The sequence below is a fragment of the Pongo pygmaeus genome, chromosome 5, assembly GCF_028885625.2.
Source record: "Pongo pygmaeus isolate AG05252 chromosome 5, NHGRI_mPonPyg2-v2.0_pri, whole genome shotgun sequence".
NCBI lineage: Eukaryota > Metazoa > Chordata > Mammalia > Primates > Hominidae > Pongo > Pongo pygmaeus.
This window is the reverse complement of record NC_072378.2, coordinates 43,259,027-43,267,164: the sequence shown is the minus strand read 5'-3', so window position 1 is coordinate 43,267,164 and position 8,138 is coordinate 43,259,027. Positions and strand designations below refer to the sequence as shown.

Here is an 8,138-nt window from a genome sequence, read left to right as displayed (position 1 = left end):
GATCCACGGCAACAAGTTTGGCCAAAGCAAGGCTTCCATCCCCCCACCTTGGTCTAGCTCCCTCAGCACGCACTCCCACACATGCTCCTGCAGCTTCTGCCAAGACAAGCTGGCCAGGCCTGTAACTCAGCCCGGCGTCCTCCTCTCAGTGTGACCTTGTGCTTCTCCATAGGCTGTGCTGGGACCTAACTCATGAAGGGCCTGGGGCCAAAGAGGGATGGGGGCAGGGAGGGTTCTGAGGCTGATGTTTTGGGAGGAGGGAGCAGTATTAGAGGGACTTGTTTCCACAGACGTGAGAATTTCAAGGGAATTTGGAATTTCAAAGTTCTCAGTCTTATTCATGTCTGCCTAAATGTCTCCATCTCATCTCAGGCTCCCAGCCCATTCCCAGCAATGCCCTTACTTTAGCATAAGAGACTTGGAGAGCTAAGCATTTACTTAGCACTGAATCTCAGCAACCTTTACAATGACATCCCGGTCCTGTCCTTAGTCACATGAGCCTGTGCCTGGAGGAGATGAGGGACTCCTTCAAGTTGCCATCAAGGGATTCTGTTTTTGTTTTTTTGTTTTTTGTTTTTTTTGAGAGGGATTCTTGCTCTGTCACCCAGGCTGGAGTGCAGGGGAGCCATCTCGGCTCACCTCAACCTCTGCCTCCCGGGTTCAAGTGCTTCTCCTGCCTCAGCCTCCCGAGTAGCTAGGATTAGAGGTGCCTGCCACCATGCCCGACCAATTTTGTGTTTTTAGTAGAGACAGAGTTTCACCATGTTGGCCAGGCTGGTCTCGAACTCCTGACCTCCGATGATCCGCCTGCCTCAGCCTCCCAAAGTGCTGGGATTACAGGCATGAGCCACCGCGCCGCCTAATTTCTGTATTTTTAGTTGAGATGGGGTTTTACCATGTTGGCCAGTCTGGTCTCGAACTCCTGACTTCATGTTATCCACCTGCCTCCGCCTCCCAAAGTGCTAGGATTACAGGCATGAGCCACCACACCTGGCTGTGTCTGTCTATCTATTTATCTCTATCTATCATCTATCTAGCTATATCTGTTGAGACAGGGTCTCACTCCCATTGCTCAGGCTGGAGTGCAGTGGCACGATCTCAGCACACTGCAGCCTTGACCTTCCAGGCTAAATTGATCCTCCCATCTCAGCCTCTCACATAGCTGAGACTACAAGTGTGCACCACCATGCCTAGCTGATTTTTTGTATTTTTAGTAGAGATGGAATTTTGCTATATTGCCCAGGCTGGTCTCAAACTCCTGGTCTCAAGTGATCTGCCTGCCTTGACCTACCAAAGTTCTGGGATTACAGGCATGAGCCACTGCGCCTGGCCGAGAAATATCTAAATAACTGATGAAAGATGTCTGATGAATTATAAATGAGCTTAGGGATGTTTGGAACCTACCTCTAGACTTAGAGGTTGATACCTGGCCTTGCTACCCCCTGCTGAAATAACCTCTTGGCCTCCAGTGTCGTGGCTGACTCAAGGAGAAGCTCTAGATTTACCTGGATGGGAAATACCATTGCCTCTGTCTGTTTATTCAATTTTCCTTATTTTCTCTCCCTGCCTTTTGCATGCACATCTATGGCAGTGCACGAGCTTAGATGGCTACCCACAGGGCAGGGGCCTCTGAGCCCCGTCAAGGCGAAGCAGCCTGGTTTAATGGAAGAGCATTGGGTTAGGAGTCGGGAGGCCTAGGTTCCAAACCCAGCTGTTACTTCCTTTCATGGACTTGGTTAACTATCTAAGGGGGTTTGGACTCAGTGATGTTTGAGGTCCTTCTTGTCAATCCCTAATTCCTAACTTGTCCTGATCATTTTATGGGGTTGTGCTGTGGACAAAATGAAAATGAAAGAATGTGAGAGAAGAGTTAAGAATGACACTGAGATGATCCCCTACTTCCCAACCACATGCACATCATTCTCCCTAATTCCGAGGATGTTTGACTTTTACTGTGGCTGGGAGAACACCCAAGGCTGTTTTGACATCATAGGCATGCTTTCATCTTGCACTTGGCTGGCAGGAAAGGAGGCAATGGTATAGCAAGAAACCAGAGGCTCCCAGCAAGTATCCTGGGAGTGGAACCAGGGCCAAGGACATCTGGGAAAGAAAGTGAACCTGGTGAGTTAGGAAGAAATCCTTAGGGCAAGAACTGAAGGAGTCTGCCCGGGAACTGACCTAGGCCACAGACAGGATAAGTTCTTCCATCACATAGTATTCTGTTAAATACCAACTGGCATACTGAGGTTCAATTCTGGCACTCACCATCCAGAGCTAGTGCAGACCCCGCAAGTTAAAATGCACAATCCCCAAGAAAACTGCCTTTACTTCAGAGGTCAGCTGCAAGGTCAGGGGGATTCTCAGGTCACCCACACTTCTGACTGACTGGCTACAAATTTGGAGGTTTCTCATGAGCCCCCTCAGATTCAATAAGTCACTACAACAATTCACAGAACTCAGGAAAGTGCTATTCTTATTATTACAGTTTTATTATGGAGGATACAAATCAGCACAACCAGCCAGAGAGACACGCAGGGCAAGTGTGAGAGGGTTCTGAATGCAAAGCTACCATGCCGTCTCCCTGTGGAATCAGGCAGGTTATGTTGCCCTCTGCCCTCTGACACTCCATATGTTCATCAACCAGGGCGCTCCAGAGTTTTGTATCCAGAAGTTTTTTTGTTGTTGCTTGTATTTTTTTTTTTTTGAGACAGAGATTCGCTCTGTCACCCAGGCGGGAATGGCGCGATCTTGGCTCACTGCAACCTCCACCTCCCAGGTTCAAGCGATTCTCCTGCCTCAGCCTCCCAAGTAGCTGGGATTACAGGTGTGTGCCACCACAACCAGCTAATTTTTGTATTTTTAGTAGAGATGGGGTTTCACATTGGCCAGGATGGTCTTGATCTCTTGACCTCGTGATCCGCCTGCTTCGGCCTCCCGAAGTGCTGGGATGACAGGCGTGAGCCACCATGCCCAGCCTGTTTGTTTGTTTTTGAGACAGGGTCTGGCTGTGTTGTCCAGGCTGGAGCACAGTGGCATGATACGGCTCACTGTAGCTTTTATCTCTCAGGTTCAAGTGATCTTCCCACCTCAGCCTCCCATGTAGCTGGGACTGCGGGTGCATGTCACCACACCCGGCTAATTTTATTCTTTTTTGTAGAAACGGGATCTCGCTCTCTTGTTCAGGTTGGAGACTCAAGCTCCTGGGCTCAAGCAATCCTCCTGGCTTGGCCTCCCAAAGTGCTGGGAGTACAGGCGTGAGGTACCACTCCCAGACTGTATCCAGAGTTTTTTTTTTTTTAAATCAGAGTTCCATTACATAGGCATAGTTGATTAAATCACTGGCTGGAGATTTAGTTCCATTTCCCCTCCCTGAACCTCAAGTGGATTGAATCCCCAATCTCTAATCACAGAGTTGGTCTTTCTGATATGGTCAGCTCCTGTCCTGAAACTGCTTACGGGTCACCATGAGTCACCTAATTAGCATAAACTATCTGGGCCATAAATATCACTCTTAATACTTGAGAAATTCTAAGGACTGAGTCTCCCTCCCAAGCACCAGGGACAAAGGCCAAATTCTTTTTTTTTAGGATGGAGTCTCACTCCATTGCCCAGGCTGGAGTGCAGTGGTGCGATCTCCACTCACTGCAAGCTCTGCTCCCAGGTTCACGCTATTCTCCTGCCTCAGCCTGCCGAGTAGCTGGGACTACAGGCGCCCACCACCACGCCCGGCTAATTTTTTTTTGTATTTTTAGTAGAGACAGGGTTTCACCGTGTTAGCCAGGATGGTCTCGATCTCCTGATCTCAGGTGATCCACCTGCCTCGGCCTCGCAAAGTGCTGGGATTACAGGCGTGAGCCACCGTGCCCAGCCAATTTTTGTATTTTTAGTGGAGACGGAGTTTCTCCATATTGGTCAGCCTGGTCTCGAACTCCTGATCTCAGGTGATCTGCCCGCCTCAGCCTCCCAAAGTGCTAGGATTACAGGCGTGAGCCACCATACCCAGCCTAGGCCAAACTTGTAGGGAAAAGAGAGAGAGATCAGACTGTTACTGTGTCTATGTAGAAAAGGAAGACATAAGAAACTCCATTTTGATCTGTACCCTGAACAATTGTTTTGCCTTGAGATGCTGTTAATCTGTAACTTTAGTCCCAACCTTGTGCTCACAGAAATATGGGTTGTATAGAATCAAGGTTTAAGGGATCTAGGGCTGTGCGAGATGTGCCTTGTTAACAATATGTTTGCAGGCAGTATACTTGGTAAAAGTCATCGCCATTCTCCATTCTCGATTAACCAGGGGCACAATGCACTGTGGAAAGCCACAGGGACCTCTGCCCAGGAAAGCCGGGTATTGTCCAAGGTTTCTCCCCACTGAGACAGCCTGAGATATGGCCTCATGGGACGGCAAAGACCCGACCATCCCCAAGCCCGACACCCATGAAGGGTCTGTGCTGAGGAGGATTAGTAAAAGAGGAAAGCCTCTGTCTCCTGCATGACCCTGGGAATGGAATGTCTTGGTATAAAACCCAATTGTACATTTGTTCTCTTCTGAGATAGGAGAAAACCACCCTGTGGCTGGAGGCGAGATATGCTGGTGGCAATACCGCTCGGTTATTCTTTACTACACTGAGATGTTTGGGTGGAGAGAAGCATAAATCTGGCCTACGTGCACATCCAGGCATAGTACCTTCCCTTGAACTTATTTGTGACAGATTCCTTTGCTCACATGTTTTCTTGCTGACCTTCTCCCCACTATCACCCTGTTCTCCTGCCGCATTCCCCTTGCTGAGATAGTGAAAATAATAATCAGTAAATACTGAGGGAACTCAGAGACGGGGGCCGGTGCAGGTCCTCCGTATGCTTAGCGCCGGTCTCCTGGGCCCCACTGTTCTTTCTCTATACTTTGTCTCTGTGTCTTATTTCTTTTTTTAGTCTCTCGTCCCACCTGATGAGAAATACCCGCAGGTGTGGAGGGGCAGGCCACCCCTTCATCTGCCGCCCAACGTGGGTGCCTTTCTCTAAGGTGAAGGTACACTAAGAACGTGAGCATTGAGGACAGTTGACGAGAGATTCCTGAGTACGTCCACGGTCAGCCTTGTGGTAAGCTTGTGTGCTCCGAGGAACCCAGGGTAAAAATGGGACAAACTGACCCTAAATATGCCTCTTATCTCAGCTTCATTAAAATTCTTTTAAGAGGGAGAGTTAGGGCTTCTGCAGAAAATCTAATTATGCTATCTCAAACAATAGAACAATTTTGCCCCTGGTTTCCAGAACAGGGAACTTTAGATCTAAAAGATTGGGAAAAAAATTGGCAAAGAATTAAAACAAGCAAATAGGGAAGGTAAAATCATCCCACTTACAGTATGGAATGATTGGGCCATTATTAAAGCAACTTTAGAACCATTTCAAACAGAAGAAGATAGCATTTCAGTTTCTGCTGCCCCTGAAAGCTGTGTAATAGATTGTGAAGAAGAGGCAGAGACAGAGCTCAGGAAAGGAATGGAAAGTTCACATTGTAAATATGTAGCAGAGTCTGTAATGGCTTGGTCAACGCAAAATGTTGACTACAATCAATTAAAGGAGGTAATGTATCATGAATAATCAAAATTGAGGGAAGGAGGTCCAGAATTATTGGGGCCATCAGAGCCTAAACCACGATGGCCATCAACTCCTCCCGCGGTTCAGATACCTGTAACATTACAACCTCAAAGGCAGGGTAGACAAGTACAAACCCCAAGAGAATATCAAGTAGAAAAGGATAGAGTCTCTATCCCGGCAATGCCAATTCAGATGCAGTATCCACAATATCAGCTGGTAGAAAATAAGACCCAACCGCCAGTAATTTATCAGTACTGGCCACCAGCAGACCTTCAGTATCGGCCGCCTCCAGAGGTTCAATACAGACCTCAAGCGGTGTGTCCTGTGCCAAATAGCACGGCACCATACCAGCAACCCACGGCGGTGGTGTTTAATCCTACCGCACCACCTAGTGGACAAGGTAGTACACTGCATGAAGTCATTGATAAAGCCAGAAAACAGGGAGATCTTGAGGCATGGGAGTTCCCGGTAATTTTACAACCGATACCGGCCAGGAAAGGGACTCTAGCAGGAGCGTCTGTCCAAACTGAGGCTAGATATGAATCTTTCACCATGAAAATGTTAAAAGATATGAAGGAAGGAGTTAAACAATATGGACCCAACTCCCCTTATGTGAGAACATTATTAGATTCCATTGTTCATGGAAATAGACTTATTCCTTATGACTGGGAAATTTTGGCTAAATCTTCCCTTTCACCCTCTCAGTTTCTACAGTTTAAAGCCTGGTGGATTGATGGAGTACAAGAACAGGTACGAAAAAATCAGGCTACTAATCACACTGTTAATATAGATGCAGACCAATTGCTAGGAACAGGTCCAAATTGGAGCACCATTAACCAACAATCAGTAATGCAGAATGAGGCTATTGAACAACTAAGGGCTATTTGCCTCAGAGCCTGGGAAAAAATTCAGGACCCAGGAACCACCTGCTCTTCTTTTAATTCAATGAGACAAGGCTCTAAAGAGCCATATCCAGACTTCGTGGCAAGGTTGCAAGATGCCGCTCAAAAATCTATTACAGATGATAACACCCGAAAAGTTATTGTAGAATTAATGGCGTATCAAAATGCAAATCCAGAATGTCAATCAGCCATAAAGCCATTAAAAAGAAAAGTTCCAGCAGGAGTTGATGTAATTACAGAATAAGTGGAGGCTTGTGATGTGATTGGAGGAGCTATGCATAAAGGCAATGGTAGTGGCTCAAGCAATGACGGGAGTCACTTTAGGAGGACAAGTTAGAACATTTGGGAAAAAAATGTAATTGTGGTCAAATCGGTCATCTGAAAAGGAGTTGCCCAGTCTTAAGTAAACAGAATATAATAAATCAAGCTGGCCGGCACGGTGGCTCACACCTGTAATCCCAGCACTTTGGGAGGATCCCAGCACTTTGGGAGGCTGAGGCAGGTGGATCACAAGGTCAGGAGATCGAGACTATCCTGGCTAACATGGTGAAACCCCGTCTCTACTAAAAATACAAAAAATTAGCCGGGCGTGGTGACGGGTGCCTATAGTCCCAGCTACTCAGGAGGCTGAGGCAGGAGAATGGCGTGAACCCGGGAGGCAGAGCTTGCAGTGAGCCGAGATGGCGCCACTGCACTCCAGCCTGGGCGACAGAGCACGACTCCGTCTCAAAAAAAAAAAAAAAAAAAAAAAGAAAAAGAAAAATAGAGCACAGGACAGACTTAACCAACCCAGGCCTGTTAGCTCCTTTTCACTGGATGATGTATGAGAGACTTTTACTTTGCTGAGGCCTTACTTCCCCAGTAGTAAATGAGAGAATATCACTGCTTAACTTCATGGGGCTTTGTGAGGGTTTGAAAAACTGATGTATCAAGAGCTCCTGGCACTGGGCTTGGCAGGTGCAAATGGTGAGCAATGTTAACACTGCCCAAGGCCATCACAGGAGGAATATTTGCAGTCTGTCCGTGGCTCTGGCTCCAAAGCCTCAGGGACATTCACTTTTTCAGCCTGTACCGCGTGGCCGCAGAACCACAGGGCCGGGCACATCAGGGCGGCCTTTGCCAGCCTGGAACGGGTGGGACATCAGGGCCAGGAGCAGGTACCTGCCCGGCAGAACAGGCACTGCGAGTGCCCCGTGAGGCCAGGGGTCCGGGTAGCGGTGCACAGGGAGAGGCCCCAGAGAAGGGAGAGTGAGTGTGAGTGAGGGTGTGGGCAGAAAAAGTGAGCATCTCTGAGGCTCAAAAAAAAATATATATATATATATATATATAAATAAATAAATAAATAAAGCTATTATGGCAAAAAATAAAGAGCCACCCGGCCTGTGTCCAAAATGTGGAAAAGGAAAACATTGGGCTAATCAATGCCATTCTAAATTTGATAAAGATGGGCAACCATTGTCGGGGAAATGGGAAGAGGGGCCAGCCTCAGGCCCCACAACAAATTGGGGCATTCCGATTCAGCCGTTTTTTCCTCAGGGTTTTCAGGGACAACAACCCCCGCAGGAAATACCACCACTTCAGGGAGTCAGCCAATTACAATACAACAGCTGTCCCCCGCCACAGCAGGCAGCGCAGCAGTAG

The 8,138-nt window shown here is 47.7% G+C and overlaps 1 pseudogene; it reads left to right on the top strand.

The window, feature by feature from the left end:
* The first annotated feature begins 5,132 nt into the window (after positions 1-5,132).
* Positions 5,133-8,138, top strand: LOC129039034 (endogenous retrovirus group K member 5 Gag polyprotein-like; annotated as a pseudogene).